The sequence below is a fragment of the Rhinolophus sinicus genome, linkage group LG07 (genome assembly GCF_036562045.2).
Source record: "Rhinolophus sinicus isolate RSC01 linkage group LG07, ASM3656204v1, whole genome shotgun sequence".
Lineage (NCBI taxonomy): Eukaryota > Metazoa > Chordata > Mammalia > Chiroptera > Rhinolophidae > Rhinolophus > Rhinolophus sinicus.
In genome coordinates this window covers 1,674,198-1,694,509 of record NC_133757.1, presented here as the reverse complement: position 1 = coordinate 1,694,509, position 20,312 = coordinate 1,674,198, and positions in this window count along the sequence as shown.

Here is a 20,312-nt window from a genome sequence, read left to right as displayed (position 1 = left end):
GGTCCCCAGTCAGAAGGGACTGAGAGGGCATGAGCTCCTGTCCCTGTTCCTACTTGGTACCTGCCCCAGCCCAGCAGGGCCTCATCTGGGGAAAGCGCAGCAAGCAGAGAGCCATGTTGGTAAGGCCCTGGGATGACCTTCCCAGGGCCGGGAGCTGTGCCCACAGAGGGGGTGGTTTTTTGAGTCAGCACTGTTGTCTGGACGTGCTCTCACGCCCACCAGGTGACTATCCTCCTTGGAAGCAGGTTTGGTGGTGGAGACCAGAGCGCCGTGGCCACCTGAGAAGTGTTCAGCGGCTTCTCTCACTTCCTCCTGGACCACGGTGTCCAGGAGACACCAGGTGATGGCTTGGGAGAGGGGAGGGGTTGTTCAGATCCTTTTCCCGGGTGGGGGCTGGAGCCGAGTGGGATGTGGATTCTCCCAGTAGCTGGCTTTCTGTGTGGGGCAGCCTGGCCCCATCATGCTGCCTGGGGCCCCAGGTGGAACCCCACTTCCCTGCCTGGGGCATGACCATGCTTGGCTGCTTGCACCAGTTGGTACCTTTGTGGAAGCTGTGGGCATTGCTAATCAGGGGGGTTTGGATACCTGTGGGGTTAAAAATAAGCTGACGAAACTGGTACATTTTTTCAGGCTCATGCTGGGTGGGGGGGCATGAGTCCTCTCCATGGGGTGGGGGTCCAACAGGAAGACAGCGAACCCACTGGGCCTGAGGGACGAGCCAGCACTCCCTCTGTGAAGCGGCCCCAAGGTTCTCCTTCTGCTGCTCTGTGGGAATATGAAGGGGAGACCCCACTGGACAGAGTTAGGGAAGAGGGAGGTGGCCCTGTGGGGGGGCAGAGGAAGTGGGTCTCTCCAACCACAGCCTGTTTGATGTGTTTTGACCACGTCTGGGAGCTCAGGTGAGGGGTGCCCCACGTAAGGGAAAGTTCACGGTCCCTGTGCTCTGATCCGAGCGCCACATGTTGCTGGGCCTCTGGCGGAGGTGGGCAGCTGTGTCCTGTGTCACGAGGCGCTGCCTTCGCACTGGTGCCCACATCCTGTCACATGGCGGCACCCTCATGCTGTTTGAACAGGAGCCGACTGCCAGCGCGGAAAACACCGCAAGAGCCCTGCTCTCTGGCCACACTGGCCAAAATCCCTTTGAAAAGCGTCTGCTAAGCGCCTTCCAAAAATGAAACAGTATAAGAAGAATGACGTGTGGAAAGTGGCCCAGTGTTTCTTCTGGTTGCTTTTCTCTTCAAGAGCCATTGCGTTGTAGCACTGGAGGCTGAAAACAAGCAGGCGTGTGGTTAAATCAGGGCTCCTATGTCGAGTGTTTCTATTTCCAGTTTCAGTGCCGTGTTTATCCTTTTATGTCAATAGCAGCACCGCTTTTTGCCCTCAGCTGAGGGTGGCGTGTGGCAGGTGGTAACAGGACTCCGACCCAGTCGACACGGCTGCGTGAGAACCATTAGCAATTCAAATAATAGAGCCCCTCACACCCCAAGCTTCACGTGTGTATCTGGAATAACTATTCCACAGAAGCCGACGTCAGCACTGGGATGTGATTTCCCGAGTAGTCACTCAAGCTCCATGGGTCAGGGATAGAGAGCAGGAGGGAGCTGTGGACTTGACCAGACAATACAGGAAACTAAACACCATGGGTCCGATGTCTCCGGGCCCTGGCGGGACTCTGAATCTTTCCCGAAGGTGGGCTCCTTTGGACGTTGTTAACAGTTAGCTCTGCTGGGAAAGGGGAGGCCAGGACTTGGCTGGTGTCCTTTCCAGGTCCCCCATGACCCCCAGGCTCCACCCAGGAGGCTGTCATAGTGTCACACTGTTGTCACAGGAGCTGGGGTAACTGAAAGAGGCCAAGACAATTGGCCGCCCTTGTTTCATGTGTGTGAAAAATTTATAGAACTCATTTCCCAGTTGTTCATTTTGGTAAAAATATTGCACGTGACTCAATCTCAATTTATAACATTTTGGGAAAAATTTTTCATGGGTATTTTTGAGGGGCTGTGATGGATCCTTGCTATGTCGTTTTCCCTGCCCACTGGTCTCACCTTCTTCTTGCTCACCTCCTGGCTGGTGGGACAGGGGCAGGACCCAGTGCACTGAAACGGGCTGATGCTGGCACAGTGCACAGCTCAGCAGCACTTCCGCTTGGATTAAAGGTGGGTGGGGGGACCATCCATCTGGGAACCTGCCCCCAGGAGGCCAGCTGCTGCTGGCGCATTGGGGGAAGGAGCCATCAAACATCTGTCAAGTGACAGTGGTGACCTTGCACTGGCAGAGGAAGGACAACCTCAACAGATATTGTGTAGACTCTGCCTTCAGTCCCTGCTGGTCCCCCTTCCTCCTTCTATGTCGCCTCTTCCTCCTCCTCCATTAATGGGTGAAAGGAATAGTCTGTTCACCCTGCCCCCTAAGGCACGTAGCTTTGTAACTGAAGGGCTTTGGATCTTCCCCCTGGGAGAATATTTTGGAATTAAACCCAGATAAATATGGTGTTATTGCTCCTAGCAGGATAGCTATTGAACTCTTCGGTGGCATTTCTATAATTTAGAGTTTTGGTATATTTAGAAACGGATCCTTTTTATTAATGTGCATTTTCACCATTCTGGTTAGAGGATGTTCAACAAACCCCTTCTCTGCCCAGTTCTGGCTCTTTCCCTCCAGCAAGTGCATAGTTTCAGCCTGTACCAGCTACCATCCACCTTATCACTCGCGGGTCTGTGGTTTTTCAGAAATGTTTAACTCTTTCCCAGTCAACCACTAGAGCATAGTGGCTAAGAGATGGCCCTGAGGTCAGACTATGCAGGCTCACTTCTACCACTTTCCAGCTATGACATGGCCTTGACCGGACCTCCTCTGGGCTTCATATTTGTGACCTGTCAAGTGAGGTTATAACAAACTCCCAGCTTAACGCCATATTGTGAGGATTAAGTGAAACAACACATGAAAAAGACTTAGGCCAGTGTTGAACATAGCAAGGACTCAGTAATAAATCTCGGAGATTATTATGTAGGTTCAGAGTCCCCATGAGACTTATTCTCTATGCTGGCATTTGAAAACTCAGAAAATTGGATAGGAACCAAACAACCATCGAAATGATAACCACCAAGCTTCTACATCTGGTGACGGTAGACTAGCTTTGGACCGAGCCTCTTACTAAGGTCAGCTACAAGAGCTGGTGAAAGAATCTAAAATTCTGTTTGAAATCACCGGAGAACTATCCTGTTCTAGGGGAAGAGGGAGACGCGGAAAGATGAGTCTGTGATCTGGGGTGGAGCTTATCCTGGTGACGTCTGCAGGTCTGAAAGTGCTGGCTCACAGGCTGACAAGACAAACAAGTTTTCAGCAGGTTCTGGGGGCTGAGAAACCAAAGCTTAAAGTCAAACTTTGGTGACTAAAGGATGCAAGTAATGATCTCTAGGACAAGCATGAAAGCACTTGTAATAGAATATGTAGCCATCAAGCTAATAGAAGAACAAATAGACTAAAAGATGACAAGAGGGAAATACAGGAACACACGTAAAAGAGGTATGGCAGGGAGAAAGCAAGTCATACGACGCTGCATTCATTTCAAATAGACCAACAGCCCCTGCGCTTTGCTTTGGGGCCTCAGAAGTTCACAGCTCAAGGGAAAGGATGAATCAGAAACAGAGGGGCCCACACAGGCCAGTGTCAAGTCACCTCAGACTCTGATCGGATTCAGGTGACCTATGGTTACCAGTGATCCTGCTTAGACACCTAAACGAAAGAAAGAATATACTTTCTGAAGGAGAAGACATCATTAAAATCCCCAAATCACCTCTATTATTTTCATATGGAAAGTTGTACGTTTCATGAAAAGACACACACACGCACACACACACACACACACACACACTCACTCACACTCACTGACACACTCACACCAGCTGGGATATGAGGAGCTAAAGCATAATGAAAAAGCAAGAGGATAATTACACATGGTGTCCAGGAAGCAGAATTATCATACATGAAATAAAAGTTACGAGGCACAGCATTTCAATATCCACAATTAATACATTTACGTGAATAAAGGAATAAAATAAAAAACTTGAAAAAATGAACTGAGTTGGGAACTATGAAAAAGTTATAAACTAAAAAAAACCTATAAAGAAGAAAATTGTAATTCTAGAACTGAAAAGTACAATTGCAATGAACCAGTCAGTGGTTGAGTTTAATAGCATATGAGACAAGTGAAGAGAGAATCAGTGACCCTGAGGACAGGTTGGAAGAACATATTTAGATGAGTCACCGAGACAAAAAGATGGAAACAACTCAAAAGTACTCAAACGTTAGGAGGAGCTGTATGAAATACGTAGGGAAAAATGATCGAATTTTGGCAGTTCCTGATGGTTCACCAAAATACCTAAAATTGAGGCTCAGAATGAGAAAAGAGTGAGAATAATAAAAGACACTAACTGACAAATTCAAGGAACTATAAAACTTAGGGTACATACAAAGAAACCCACACATAAGCACATAATAGCAAAACTGCTGAAATCAAAGAGAAAATCTTAAAGGGAGCCAAAATGTAAACAACCCCCACTCCCAAATATTATTGTCAGAGAAACAAGGTTGACAGCTGACTTTTCAAGAAAATGAGGAAACTCAACAAAAAGACAGGTTTAAAGTATTGCAGGGAAGTGCCTACCTAGGCTTCTATATGCTATAGCAGTATCTTTTGAAAGTGAAGGTGAAAAAAAATTTTGAGACAAGCAATAAAATCAGCAGAGACACAGTAGAAGAAATTCAAATTATTACTATACAAGCAGAAGAAAAATGGTTCCAGGTGGAAGTTTGGGGATCCAGACAGGAACTAAGAGCAAACAGAAGGGTAAATATACGGGCATATTTAAAAGCATACTTATAATAATAATGGCTTATGGGTTTTAACATACACAGAGTCTTAAAATACTATATTCAATATTATACAAGTTGGGGGATGGTTAATGGAGCTAAATTGTTCTAATTAGAAGAAAAAGTATAGCCTTAAATGCATATGTTAGGAAAAAAGATAATAATTAATCATCAAAGAATTCAACCTCAAGAAGCAAATTACACCCAAAGAATATAGAAAGATGAAAAAAAATGTGATAAGCATATAAATTAATGAAATGGAAAAATACATAATACAGAGATTTAACAAAGCCAAAGCTGTTTCTTTGAAAAAAACTCTTTGAAAATTGATAAATCTCCAGTGATATCAGCAAAATACCAGGACTGCGAAAGACAATATTGCCAAAGATACTGCAGTCATTACAAAGATAAGAGGACAATCATTGTGAACAATTCTATGGAAATAAATTTGAACATTTAGGTGAAATTACCAAATTCCTGGAAACACAAGTTAAAAAATGGGCCCAAGGAAAAGTAAAAAGTCTGAATATTTTTATGAGAATAAGATATGTCAAATGTATAATTGTTTTCACACACACACGTGCACACACATGATATATTCCATGTTCAGGTGGTTTCAGCGGCAGGTTATAGCAAACTTTGGTCCCTTGAAGCCTCTTTGTGGGATGGTAACACAGATGAGGGGGCTTTTCATTTTCCCCTTTTGGTCCCATTATCCTTAACTGGTATCCCTGAGGGTGTTGATCCTTATAACAAGTAACTCTTGTCTCTAAGAAAAGTATTAGAAGTATATGAAATACGTATATTCTTGCAGGTAAGGAGACACTGTATCCTTTCCCATACTTAAAATGGAATGCAAGTTAAAAAGAAAGCTTTCACTTCAACCACTGAAAGGAAAAAAGGACCTAAGACACAGGTTTTCATTCTTTTCGACTGGAGTCCAACGTCTTAAGCCTCTGCCTATTCTCCTGAGCCTGGTCATTTCATCACCTCGTCATGAGTTTCTCTAGGAGAAGGGCATGTGGCATTAAATGGGCCGGGTTTGCCACCCATGGGGACCCCCCTGCCCCAGGTGCTGTGATGCGGGGCGCGGGAAGAGATACCGAGTTTCCCTTGGCCCCCTCACCTGGCACAGGTGGCTCCATCTGCACACCTCGTGACAGCACCATGATGGAAAGATGGTTGAGATAAGCATGAATGGCAGAGTCAAGGGGCACAGCAGAGCAGGCAGGAGGCCACAACCATGGAAAGATGCTGAAGGATCTTGATCCAGCAGGTGGGCTGGGATGGATGCCTGGTCTGGTCTGGAACTTTCTTCTCTGGGCTTCAAAATTGATCACGTCCCAGGTGACAGGCCTAGGCACATGTTTGGTCAGGCCTCTCTAGCTCTGGCAGTCTGGGGCTCTATCTGCATAACATGAGCTGCCTCTCTAGTTGGGATGCCCGAGGGAGCCTGGTGTTTACAGGTGCTGTTTGGAAAAGCTTTAAATGTGTCCCCCAAATCTGTTTAGAAATCATATGCTGGTGGACTCAGGAGAATTTTTATTCAAAGGGAACTTTGTTTTTGCTCAGCACACCCCCAGTTGTCACGTACCTCCTGAACTAGTCGTGAGGTCATCCAGATCTGAACCAAAGATGGTACCACCTTGAAATCAGAAGTTCAAAAACTGAGAACATAAACGGACCGAAAAAAAGGAGAAATGAAAAAGAAATGAGAGTTGAACTCAGGAAAGAAAAGAGACCAAATCATATTGCAATGAAGATCAAATTATAAGGCATCCAAGAACAGATTAAAATGAAAATATAGTTAAGACACGTTGGAAACACAGGGAAACTATCAAGACAATGAAAACGAGAAAAGAGAAACAAGTAAAAAGCAGCAAAGAGAAAGTGGTTGAAAGGCAACATAGGGGAGCTGATTGAATTTGCATAGGATTTACATATAATTTACATATAATGTACATATAATTGGAGACCCTGAAGAAAATAAACAAAATAATGAGACAGAACCAATATTTAAAGCCATAATATAAGAAAACACTTTCAGTAATTAAAGCAAACTTAAATCTACATAGTGAAAAGGCCCACTGGGTGCCAGAGAAATCTGACTTGTAAGAATTAACTCCAGTACATGCCCTCGTAAAACTATTAGATAAACAGCTTACAAAGACAAGAGAATTAGACTGAACTTCTCAAAAATAACATACAAATCAAAGGAGCAATGGAGCAGAATTTTCAAAGGACTCAAAGAAAATGTGAACCCAAGGTTTTGTATTTGGTTAAGCTGTTCTTTAGGTGTCACAGCTTATAAACAGCTTGGAATGTGCAGAAGCCCTTTTAGAGGAATCCACTGAAAAATAAATTTCCTCCCATCCAGAAATGATCGGGAGATTTCAGAACAAAGACTGTTGGTAAATATTTAATGTATTTAATATCTGTATTTAATGGTTGTGAATCTAAGGCTAAAACAATGTTAGGGATATACAGGTAACCCCCATCTAACACGGAACTTCTGTAACACGGTTTCCCTTCAACACGGTTTGAGAATTAGAGAAATCCCCGAGCAACATGGAACGTAATAAAAGCTTAGTAATGATGAAGAAGAAAACATTATTTAGTACATATTAATATGTTATACTTTTGGTGAAATTTGCTTTAATAAAGATATTTCTCTTAATTATAAAAATAATAGTACGTTTTTAAAATTTTTGGAAACTAACCCCCTTTTTTGTACTAGTTCTTTGTTTCATATAACATGGATTCGCATAACACGGCATTTTAAGGAACCTAACAACCGTGTGATATGGGGGTTACCTGTATATATTCCTACATGTTTCTCTCTCTCTCTTCCCTCCTCCCCCCATGCACACACATGTATGCATGTGTGTGTGTAATGTAAATAGATTGGAAGGATAAAGGAATGAGTACAGGCATAACCTGCAGAACAAAAATAGAAACTGCTGTAAATACCAAAAAATAAAAAATAAAAGAGCAAAGAAAACACATCAGTTAAACAACAGAACAAATACAATATACACAATAATTATCATTTCAAGTAATGTGTTATTTCACCAAACGGTGCTGGGATAATTGGGTGTTCACATGAATGAGTTTAGACCCTTTTGTTACACCATTTACAAAAATCAAGTCAGAAATAGATTGAAATGTAAAATCTAAGACTGTAAAATTTGAAAAGAAAATTTTAAGGAAGAGGTCTTCATGACCGTGGATTGAGCAAAGGTTTCTTAGATAAACTGCCATACATATGAGCCATGAAAGAAACAAAGAATAAGTTGGACTTTATTAAAATTAAACCCTTTGGTACTTCGAAACATTCCATTAAGAAAATAAAAGACAACCCACAAACTAGAAGAAAATATTCGTAAGTCATATGTTTGATAGAAGTTTTATATCCCAGAATATCTAAAGAATTCTTACAACTCAGTAATAAGGAAAAAAAAACACCCATCAACTAAAAATGGGTAAACGTCGTGAATAGTTTCTCCAAGTAGATATGTGAATGGCCGGTGGGCACATAAGAAGATGATGAACACCATTATTCATTAGTGAAACGCAAATTGAAATCACGCGGTACCACTGCACACACACTGCAATGGCGCCACCCAGAGAGACCACTGGGACATGTGGAGACAGACTCGGGAAAGCCCACCCTGGTGCTGGGAACGTCAGTTGCTTTGGAAAATGCAACTGGGTGCATGCAACTGGGGTGCAGTTGCTTTGGAAGATGGGTTGGCAGTTGCTTACAAAATTAAAGCAAGACCCCATGATTCTACTCTTAGGTGTCTATCCAAGACACGTCTCCACAGAAGCTTGTATGTGAATGATTATAGCAGGACTCCTCAGGATGGCCTGCGAGTGGCCACGACCCACATTTCCATCAGCGGGAGAGCAGCTAAAGAGATGTGGCATATCCAGACAACGGGGTCCTGGTCACAGATAAAGAGGAAAGAGGTGCTGGGGTTTGCTACCACATGGAGGAACCGCAGGGACATCATTAGGGGAAAGAAGCCAGGCTAGGACCAGCGCGTACCGTGTGATCCCATTTACATGATGTTCTCAGAAAAGGTGACTCTGCAGAGACAGAAAGCAGATTGGAAGTTGCCTGTTCTGAGGGTGGCTCTAGGGAGAGACGGCAAATTGTCCGGAGGTTATTGGGGGGGAGGGTGATGGAAAAGTTCTAGAATCAGACTATGGCGTTGATTCCACTTCTGTGTACATTTCCTCTCATGTCACTGAAGTTCACACTTAAGGTGGACGAAGATTATGACTTGCAAATTATACCTTAAAGCTGTTAAAAAATAATATGACAGGGTTTAAACCAAACACATCAGTCTTATTAATACTGGTGAATGGATGTAACTGACTGTAAGAGAAAATGGTTTTCAGGATGCTTCAGAAGAAATCGTCTCAGGTGTGTGCTGCCGGTAAGAGACAGGATTTCGGGTGATGAGCATGAAGACTTGTGCGCGTGGAGTGTGGACCTGGAAACACAGAAAGTCAGGGGCGCCATGCTTCCATCAGCCCTGGTAGAACTCCAAACACAAAGCATTAAATGCAGCACAGGGCACCTTTTACTGCTAAAAGCCACAGCGCACAGTGGTGTTCTAATAGTCATGAATATTCATATGCCAAAGAGCAAAAGAATATTCATATGCTTCAACTTTCAAAGGCAAAACTGTAAGAGATTCAAGGAGACAAAGAGAGATAAAAGAAAGACCTTTAAGACATCACTCTCAATACAAGATAAAGTAACGTAAGTTAGGATATAGAGACCTAAAAGACATAATCCATAAGGTGGCTTTCTGGATATGTTATAATTTACACCCTGATAATTGTCAACACATATTCACATAAAGCACACGTGAAATGTTAACAAAACTGGACCACTTGTTAGGTTGCAAAGAAAGCAATATTAAGTTCCACGGAGTAGGGACTTTATAAAGAACACACTGATCACAATGCAATAAAGAAGAAAGTATTAACAAAATTAAAAAAAAAAAGACCCTTCCATCACAAATTCAACACCCTGTTAGCTCTTGAACGAGGGGAGAATACACATCAAAATTACAGAATTCATAAAATATAATGGCAATGAAAACACTACATACCAGAATCTGTGGTATATATTTAAAACTGTGATCAGAGGAAAACTTGAAGCCTTAAATATCTTTATGAGAAAAAAATAAAATCATGAAAATAAATGAATTTTGTCTCTCTTAAAAAGCTAGAGAAGCAACCACAAAGCAACCCAAAAGCATTCACAAGGAAGGAAATAATAAGTGGAAATTAGCAGAGTCTAAAACCATATTAAGAAAATGATATTCCCACAGTAAGTGGGCTTTTTCCCTGCTAATATAATTTTGGTTTAATATCAGAGAATCCATGAATGTAATTCAATATTATTAATAGGTCTGGGCGGAAAACACATGGTTTTCGCCTTAGATAATGAAGACATCTCTTATAAAATGTAATAATGAGTCCTGATAAAAAGACTCAATAAAATAGTCGTGGACAGACACTTTATTAACACAACAAAATACATGTGCTTGGTGCCGGCACCTGGAACCTAAATGCATGGAGAGAGTCTGCATTCCAAGGTACATTATTCACCACTGTCGACTTTGGGTCCTTGCACCGATGGAAAGATTTCAACCCAGTCATGCAATAAATGTAAATTAAAACAACACTGAGACTGAACTAGATTAAATTACACTTAACAGATTGACAAATTGTTAAAAAAGAAACTGCCCGCTCTGTCGGCGAGCTTGTGGGGAAACAGGCACCCCTCCCATTGCTGGTGGGGATGCAAAGTGTACAGCCCTAAGGAAGGGACTTTAGCAACACCTGGACAAACTGTGTTTGTGTTCTCCTTTTGGCCTAGCGATTTCAATTCTAGAAATTACTCTGATGATGTACTTCCCAAAGTATAAAAGTACACATTTATACAGTTACTATTGGAACATTGTAATTATAAATATTGGAAACAACCGAAATGCTCATATACAGGAGAGCAGCTGAATAATCCCTGACAATCCACACCCAGAAGTATTTTATAGCTTTAAAAAATAATGGAAAAAGTTTCTATAAACTGATATGGAGTGGTCTCCAGAGTATTATAGGATTAAGTAGGGAAAAAAACAAGGGCACAAGAATGCGGTATGCTATTGTTTGTCTGAGTAGAACAGGGAAATAAGAGAATGTACATGCATTTGTTCATTTGTGAAACAGGCTACACACACACACAGAAGGGCAAACTGGAGACCAAGGAAGCAGGTGCCAACTTGGGGAGGCTGGGACTGGGTGAAAGACTGGAAGAGACGGGGGCGCCTTGGCTCTGTGTCAATCTTACTATGCAGGTCTGACTTTTGGAACCATGTTAATATTGACTCCAAAAGTGGAGAGCATGATCGCACTACAGTGTGGGGGCGAGGGGGGCTGGGACGCCGTGACCAAACACAGCCCTGGTCTCCGCCTCCTCCAGCTGAAGGCAAAAACAACTGTGAACACACTGTGAACTCTCCGTGATGGGCCCGTTCTCACAGAAGCACGGCCATTCTGGAGCTTGCAATTCTAGGGTCCTGCAAATCAGTAAATAATGCTGTGGATCGTGGAGATAAGAGAAGAGAATTATGATATGGAAAGAGGAGGGTGAACGAAGCCGGTGATGTCGGATGGACCTTGGAGCGATCTGCGTGGCCATGAGGGTCTGTGCTGAGTGGCGAGACTGTCATCTACCCTTAGAGATGATGTTTGGCTGCTGGACCACACAGCACTTTGCTGGTGACAGTGGGAGCAGACCCCCATCCTGATGACATCCAAACAGGGTGAAGGCGCTGCCCCCACCGCCCCTGTCTGGGCCACGCTGGTAGCGGCTCAGAGTACTTGTAAGGACACATGTGGGGCACAAGCTCCCAGGGTTCTGACCTTCCTGGCTGCCACTGGGAACGCTGACATTGTGTGCCTCAGTTTCCCTGTGTTCTGGGTACCCACCGAGCAAGTGTGAGGATCAGTGAGTTAACATCCACGAGGTCTGCCCCGTGGGAGCTGATCAGTGAGCTCACATAATTACAGCTTTTCCTTTAAAAAGAAATCAGTGTGTTGGACTTGTTTGAGCGCTTGACTCGTTGGGTAGAAAGCCAGCTTTAGGAGGGTGGAAGGGTTTCAGTTTTCCTTACAAAGTCTATCTCTGTGAACCTAACAGGCTCCTTTCCAGGATTCCAGGAAAACTCAGTTGGTGTTTGCGGAAGTCTGAAATCGTATCTCAATGGGATGGTGATTTTGAAGGGCAAGACTCTATTTTCCTTGAGTGCGTCCAAGTCTCGAGATGCTAAGTGAGAAGATAACTTTGAAGCCAGAGACCTGGGGACAGTCCCACCCCAGATCTGCCCTTCACGCAGCTGGTGGGATCCCAGCCTCCTGCAGTGTGGGCCGAGGGGGCTCTGTGCAGCTGTGTTCTGGGGTTCACTCCAACACCTGCCTCCCCGGGCGCCCTGGTCGGCTCGGCTCCTAACACAGGGGCTGCCTTCTCCTGCTGGAGAGCTGACATGTGCTTCCTGGAGATGAGCGGGACGCCCCACAAGCCACCCATTTCTCAGAGAGGTGCTTTTTCCTGATTTGTTACAGGGGGACAGGTGCAACTATGGTCTCTTCTCTTTCCGATGTTTGAGTGCAGAAGGTGGCATGTTAAGAGGATGCTAATGTTGCTTCTTAATGTGTCATTGATGTTTTCTTTTTGAAAAGTACTTGCCAGTTAGTAATATTAATGATGAAAACGACACCCAGGAGTTAACGGCCTCCGGTGAACTGGGCTCTGCAGCCGGCATCTCCCAGCCGGCACGTCCTGTACGGTCTCTCTGCTGTCCCTCTGGAAAGGGAGCCGGAACTCCCGCCGGACGCACATGCTAGCTCCAAGCCGGGTTCTTTTCACCAAATGCCTCCTTGGCTCTATGGTAGAACTAGGTTTCTTTTCCCATTTGTGTGTTTCCATGGTTACGTAAAGGAAATTAAGGAATTTTGTTTCAATATTGACTCAGATATTCTCCACATGGATTTTTTAAAAAGCAAAATGCATTTGTAATGGTTCAAGTGTGTTTTTTAAGCATTTGGAGGATGTTGCACTGTTGGGTGTGTCCATCTCGGGCTGGTGGGTCAGCTGTTTGGAGGAGGTGGCTGATGCCACCCAGCCACACCCATCAGTACCCCCTCCCCGCTGCGTCTCTTCCTTCTGGGTGCTGTGCCTACTGATGCTCTGTGTCCCCCCTCCATGGTGGCAGAGGAGGTGCATGGGATGGCCACCGGGACTGTGCCTGACTGCGAGGGTGCAGAAGAGGAGGGAGCCATGGGGCCACGGGACGGTAGGGTTCCCAGGTCCTGTGCCGCCTGGCAGCCCCTCCTGGCGGCACCCCCCTATGGAAATGACAGCGGCACTCACAGGGTGCTGTGCACGCATCATCTCATTGCCCCTCCCAGCACCCCTGGAGGAAGGGGCCATACTATTCTCATCTCTGGGATAAAGGGTCTGCGGTTCTGAGAGGTTACTGAGGTGCCCAGTGTCACAGGGCTAGTCAGGGGTGGGCTGCTCTGCAAATGAGGTTCATGTCTCTGTGGTTGTCCAAGGGACCAGGATGGGGATAAGCAGTCACTTTCCTTATTGAATATCAGGAAACCAAGAAAGTGTTCGCCTGTCCTCAAGCAAAATGATGGGAAACCCTTCCCAGTTACGTGGACAGGGCGCCATCTTGTTATAATTTAAGCAGACGGCGTGGGCTAGGGGCTTTCCTTGTAGCCCAAATAATCTCATTTCTTAGTCAAAATGTGTTTCTCCCATTCACTTCTTGATGTAATAGTGTTATTACCACCCTTTAATTCCGCTCACATGTTGCTGTCTTTTTAAAAAGGTCTCACTTCTATTCCAAATAAAATGAGAACCACATACTTTATTTTGAGGAACAGATCAGCTGAGATAAAAGCCAGCACCGGGGAGAGGTCGCAGTGCCAGGTCATTCCACTTCAAAGCAGGGAGGCCCCGTTCTCCTGCCACAGGAGTAACTGGGCGGGTACGTTTCTGCGTGGGGCATGCGTGTCAGAGGCCGGGTGGGGCGCACTTTAGATGAGGTCCCGCGTCCCCGTGAGGACAGGACACTGCCTTATTTAGGCACGGTTGCCTTTCACGTCTTCTGCTTGTCACAATAAGCCCTTTGTGCTCGCCTGGAGCGTTACATCAGAGCCCACGTGGGAAGGCATGGCACGCCCGCTGCAGGACATTTAAAGTGTCAACTTGGAGACGTTATTGAGATGTTTCGCAGGAAATCTTGTACTGCGTGAAACGCTTTGCCGAGGCTTGCTTTAAATAATTGCTGGTCTCAATGTCAAATGGGCTTTCAGTTGAATTAATTTAAGCTAAGGGATCAAGGTGAGAGGTGATAAAATTATCTTCTCACCTTTACGGCCCTCCATAGGTGTGGAGAGACGCCAAGTAGAGCTTCCGGGAGCGGACGGATATGTGTCCATTAAAATTAAGATTGCACAGAACTGGACAGAGCATCTGTTAACTTGTGATTAGCCAAATCCCCCCAATTTCATTTGGACTGGCACTGAAAGGACACATTTGCCCAATAATGCACAAGACAGATGTTCCAATTACATGATCATGTTTGCAAAAGCAGTTTACTCAAAGTCAGAATGTCATTAGAGAAAATGAAAGCTAAGTGACACATGGCCTGTTTGTCACCTTGGCAGGCAGGGAAGAGTTGCTGAGTTGTGGATTACGGAAGAGCACGCTGTACTTCCTGGTCTGAATAGTGACTTCCTTTCTAATCAGATTTTGGACCCAAATCTCCCAATAACCACAGACCCGAACGTGAAATAAATGCACCAAAACAGCAGTAAGTCCCATGACATGTAAACTAGTGGGAGGGACATCCAAGTCCCGTGGGAAGGACGCAAAGAGACCCTGGCAGCTCATGGCCAGCACGACACCCTCCCTCAAAACTAAGCTGGTGGTGTGGCCATTGCTGACAAATATGGAGGGAGCTGTCCTCACAGTGACACGCTGATGGGACCCAAAAGGAGGGCGGCATGGAGGAGAAGCCATCTGGTTCTTGACCCCGCCGTCTGTGGGCCTGGGGTGAGGTCTCCAGTGGGCTCACAGCCTGGTTCCAGCACTTGGGCCCCTCTGGGGGATCCCGGAGCCTTCTGTGTCTGGAGTGGCACTGAGCGCAAAGTTGGGGCTTTATTTGGGAAGGTGTGAGAGCAGGGGCTGCTTAAGTGCAGGGATGTCATGTTGTTCTCTCACCTCGCCCACTTCCTGGAATTTCCTTGGACGGTAAAAAGAGGCATCCTGAGAGGAGGGATCCGTGGGAGGCATGGATGCTGGTGCGTCAGGTCAAAGGCTGATTCAGAAATAGATGATTGCGGGCTTTCATGATCACAGACTGCGCTGGCCCTGCTGCCCTCGGAGTCACTGCCCCACGCCAGTGCGTGCGGAGGGCAGGGCGTCCTCCCCGAGTGATGGGACCCTGCAGTTAGACTCCACGTGCTGCCCTGGGAGGGGGAGGGGTGTGGGGGAGGGGTGTGAGGGGGAGGGGGTGTGGGGGGAGGGACAGGGCAGGCGGGAAGGGCCCCTGAGTCTGAAACATTCCGTCCCAGTGGGGCTCCCGTAGCTGTCTATAAGAACTGGCGAATATTCATGTCATTTTATTGGTAAATTGTGGCTAATATAGTTACAAGTTAAATTTAAGAGAAGTCGCTAGTCTTTGCCTAATGAATGAATTTTAAAAATTATGTTGTTCTATGATTATAAAAGTAATATATGCTTACTGTGGGAAAGAGCATAAAATTTAATTTAAAAATAGCACAAAAAGTAGTAAATATGCATAAATACCCCGTTGCACCTGGCGCTGTGCTGCTGCGTGCAGCTCTGTTGGCATCTCTCTTTTCTTTACTTAAAAGCAAATACAACCCACCTTGTGGTAACAGACGCCTCCCGTGGGCACTGCTTAGATCCACTGCTGCCCAGAGCAGGAAGTACCCTGGGGGGTCCTCCCCACTCCACACAGGGGGACGGGGACACGATGCAGGCACTTGCTGGTGCAGGTGGGGCCAGTTTCCAGGCCTCTCACTCCCAGGCCAGCCTCTCTCCTCCCTCCTGCCCCCGTCCTCAGTCTTTAAAACTGAGAGCTGAGCCTGGTTCCAGAAGAGGAGGCTGGAAGAAGGAGCATGTCAGTTTCTGGCTTTGGACTGGACCCTAAAGACGAGAATGTTCTATTCGGTGCAGTGCACAGAAGGGCCCCTGGCTGTGCGGTGACAGCTCCCCCAGCGACTGACTCCTGCAGCCGTCAGTCTTGCCCCAATGATGGGACCCGTGGCTGCAGATGCAGGACCAACCCAGGACTGCTGGCCTCCAAACCCACTTTCTACTCTGCCAGCCTCCCATTACTAAGTGCTATGGTTCCTGTTGGGAGGTTTCTTCTTCTTGACCAATACCTCTTGTTACCTGACCTCATGGCCATGTGCTAACAGGCTGAGAAAACCAAGATTTATATGTCACAATAGCTGCCATGCAAGACAGGATTCTAATCAAAGGGATCAGGGAGAGGAATGTGATCGGGGAGGCACGGGAAGGCTTCCTGGAAGAGGTGCCCTCAGAGATTGGTCTTAATGGAGTGTTCACCCTATTCTAGGGAGCTCATGGCTTTTCCTTCCCTCTGAGACATCAGAATTAGATTCTGACTCATTTGTTTTTAAAAATATCAGTTATTTTAAAACAAGTCCAGGGGACACATTTTAATTAAAGACATTTGACAACTTTTCAGAAAATGAGAATTAAAGTAAGTTTTCCATTTTGAGTTTACTTGGCTAAGCTAGCCAATGCTAGTTTCATGCACTGTTTCCACAGAGAGCTTCCGTGATGCTTCAGCTGTATCTGGAGCGAATCCAAGCATCAGTGTTAACGGGAGTGGGGTCCTGGCCGTGTTTGGAGGTAATTGGACCTGGAGAAAGGAGCCATGCTAGTTTGGTGTTGGCCCAATATTTTGAATATGTGTTAAACAGTGATAATCAACTTTGTCAACTGCCTCTGCAGTAAGTTAACAGGGGATTAGTATTATGAATGTAAAATTTTGCTCTGTGAAGGATTGTGGCAGTGAGAACTTAGGAATTGTGAGTCTGGCGGGAGGGCGCCCAGAATAACCAGCCGTGTTGTGAGCGGCCCTTGAAGTTATGGCTGCCACTCTGTCCTCTGTCTGCAAAGCTTTATTGTTTATTTTGTCCCTGATCTCAGAAGGTTCCCGGGTGTCAGTGTCTGGGGTTCTGGGCCATGTCTCCTGGGCCCCTCCCCTTCCATTGCCCCCACGCCAGCCAAACCTGGTGCTTTGCCTCCCCTCCCCCTCCCTGCAGCCACTTTCCTGAAATTCCCCAAAGAGTTATTCCTTCAGGAGCCCCTAGAATAATTAAACAGTTGCTCTGCTTGGATCCCCTCATTGGTGCACGACAGGAGAGGCTCCCTGCATTTCACCGTCAGCACACCGACCTGGGGGAGAACCGACCAGTTAGGGAGGGCCTGGTGTGCACCTCACACGCACGGCACGGAGCTGTATGCTCACACGTGGCTCCAGACCTGCCGCCTGCTGATGGAGGAAGGATGGGCTGTTCGCCATGGGCCGTGGCTTAGGGCACATCTCTGTCCCGAGCGCCGCCCCTGGGTTCTGAATGCGCCGGGAGCTCCTTGGGAGCTGGACAGATGGCACAACAGTTACTGCGAATTGTCAGCTTCTGCGTCTGCAGTGATTTGGAGTTGTTTGGAGCTCTCTGCCTGTCGGCTGGACCCATGGCCACCTGGCTGGCAGTCCTCCCGTGGGAACCCTCACTCACCATTCCCGCTGAGCATGGCACCTCTGACGCAGAGTCACGGCCTGTCTCCTGTCCCCATGGCACTTCTGGCCATCAGGCACTTTCATGGTGTGTCTGCTTCCCTCACTAAACGTGACCTTTGTGACTTGGGGTTTGGTCCAGTCTGCTCACTGCCAGTTCTGGGGCCTCAGCCCCCTTCCTGATACACGGTGGTCACCCTATAAAAATTACAAAAATTATCCTGTAAGCTGGAGCCCATCGCTTCCTTCCTGCTGTCCCGTGGTCCACTCAGACTCTCTCCAGACTGTGTAGGGACACCGCAAGCTCAGGCTGCCGGGCACAGGCAGTCTCTAACTGGCCACGCTGGGGAGAGGCCTTCCCCCGTGTGGTCACCCTCCCTCCCCTGCCCCGCGTGTGAGTGCCCCGTTACCTGCTGGTGCCACGTGAGCACCTGCCTGCCGAGGTCCCTCCTTGTCCTGTCCCCACTGCCCCACACGTCCAGCGGCCACTACTCAGTCCAACTCCACCACCACGAGGACCCCACAGACATGACAGTAAATGTTGGGAGCAGACCTTGGGTCCCATCTTGTGCCATCGGAACAAGGAGCCATTGGAAGTCTCCTCCGCCAGTTAACTGGATGTTATAATTGTATGAAGATAAAAATTGATCAGTAGGAAGGTACAAGTTTCCGCTAATAGGAGTGTGATTCGTGTCTGTGAAAGTGAGGACACGTTTCCTAATGTCTCCGTCCCTCTGTCCCCACTGCTTGCTTCACATGCCTACTGTCTCCGTCCCCCACCTCTCCAAGCACAGCCCTGCGGTGCCTCCCAGAGGGACCCTTCATGCTGAGTCCTTTGTGAACGGCACCCCCCAGGGTTGTGCGAGGAAGTGGTGTTGACTCCGGTCTGTCCTTGCGAGGAAATGGAGGGTCTGGGATGACATGTGTTTGTCATTGGTCACTTGGCCAGTGCTGGCCACCTGCTGGAGCCCGCCAGTGTCCTGGGGCTGCACAGCCAAGGACAGGTGTCTCCAGGTGCCCTGGAGCTAGGAGCAGCGGCCCCACGTGAGGGGACGGACACATGCAGAGGAAGGCGCTCTACAGAAGGCAGGTCCCCTCGGGGTCCTCGAGACGTACAAACAAGCACCTCAGCTATTGTGAAGTCACTTTAGTTTCCTGGGCTGTGCTCTCATCGGTGTCACCACTGTGAAATGGCCCTCGCGAGCCGCGTCCCTTTATGACTGCTCAGAATTGATACGCAGGTGTATACAGCTTGACTGCGATGTCTCCTGAGGTGCAGCAACAGGCGATGGCACTTTAGTTGTCATCCTCCTATACTTTCCAATGCACTTCACTTAGAAATGACACCGCAAGGCAGCCTCCCTCCCCGTGGCAGTCTGTCCATGGAGCCTGCATTCCCGCTCTGGCTGTGGCTCTCTTGGGACTGTCTTTCATTTGGTGCCATCCCGTGCAGAAAGTCTTGATGGGTCAATACCTGTCCCCGCCCCCATCATGGGCTGACTTAGAGCAGAGTTTACTGCCCATTAATTCCTGATGTGAAGTACTTGGTATGCAAATCGAACTTCTTAACTGTCAGCTTTTATTTGCGAATATGGCAAGCCGTTATTTATTTCTATTATAAAACCAAATCTCTAAGCTCCAACTTCTTAATACTTTGAAATTTCAATTATCCGCAGTGATTGTATCTCTGTTTGCTGACACATTTGCATGCAGTGAGAGCCAGCAGTAAACAGCATGCCCTTTGAAGTGAGGAGAACCAGCCGAACCTGCAGCCAGAGCCGGTACCTGTGATTTGCTTGAGAAAACTGACTTCCGCAGCAGCCAGAGCAGGGCGGGTGGATGCAAAGGCACTTTGGGAGCCAGAGCGTAGCTGTTATGGCAGGAGCCACCTGTGACCGTGACCAGTGGGCGGCCTGCCTTGTTGAGCCTCAAAAAGTGTGCTTGGCACTTAGGACTCAGAGCCGGGCTGATCCACGCCTTACTGGGCCTTCAGGATTGTGCAGTTTGTTCTATGGTGGTCTAGAAAGCACATAAGTGCCTTGCAGTGCCGAGAAGTAAAGCAAGGAGATCGATACGGCTGTAAAAAGGTGCGCGCACCTCGGTGTAAAGCCAACCTGGAATGGATGCTTGTTCAGTGGGCAGTGGACGGCCGCACTTCACTGCTGTGTGTTTCCTTCACCCGGCGAATATTTGTGGAGCCCTGTTTGGGCCCCTGAGGGTGCAGTGACGAGCCACGGAGCCCTGGCAGGGTGGACATGGCCTCCCGGCTGTCACGTGTCCTGTGCCCGGTGCTGGTGAGGGTCATAGTGTAAGAATGGGCAGGGGGCAGGTGCTGGGGGTGGGACCTGCCTTTTCATCAGGTGTGGACAGGGAGGCCTCCTGATAAGGGGGTCCCAGGACATAAGTTTGAATGGACATTTGCAAATTTTAATGGTTACACTTAAGGCCAAATAAGTGGACTTATTTTACCCCCATGGCAAAGCGGTAAGAACAATCAGATATTGTTTCCAGAAGGATTGGACACATCTTTGGAGCACATGGATTTCATTC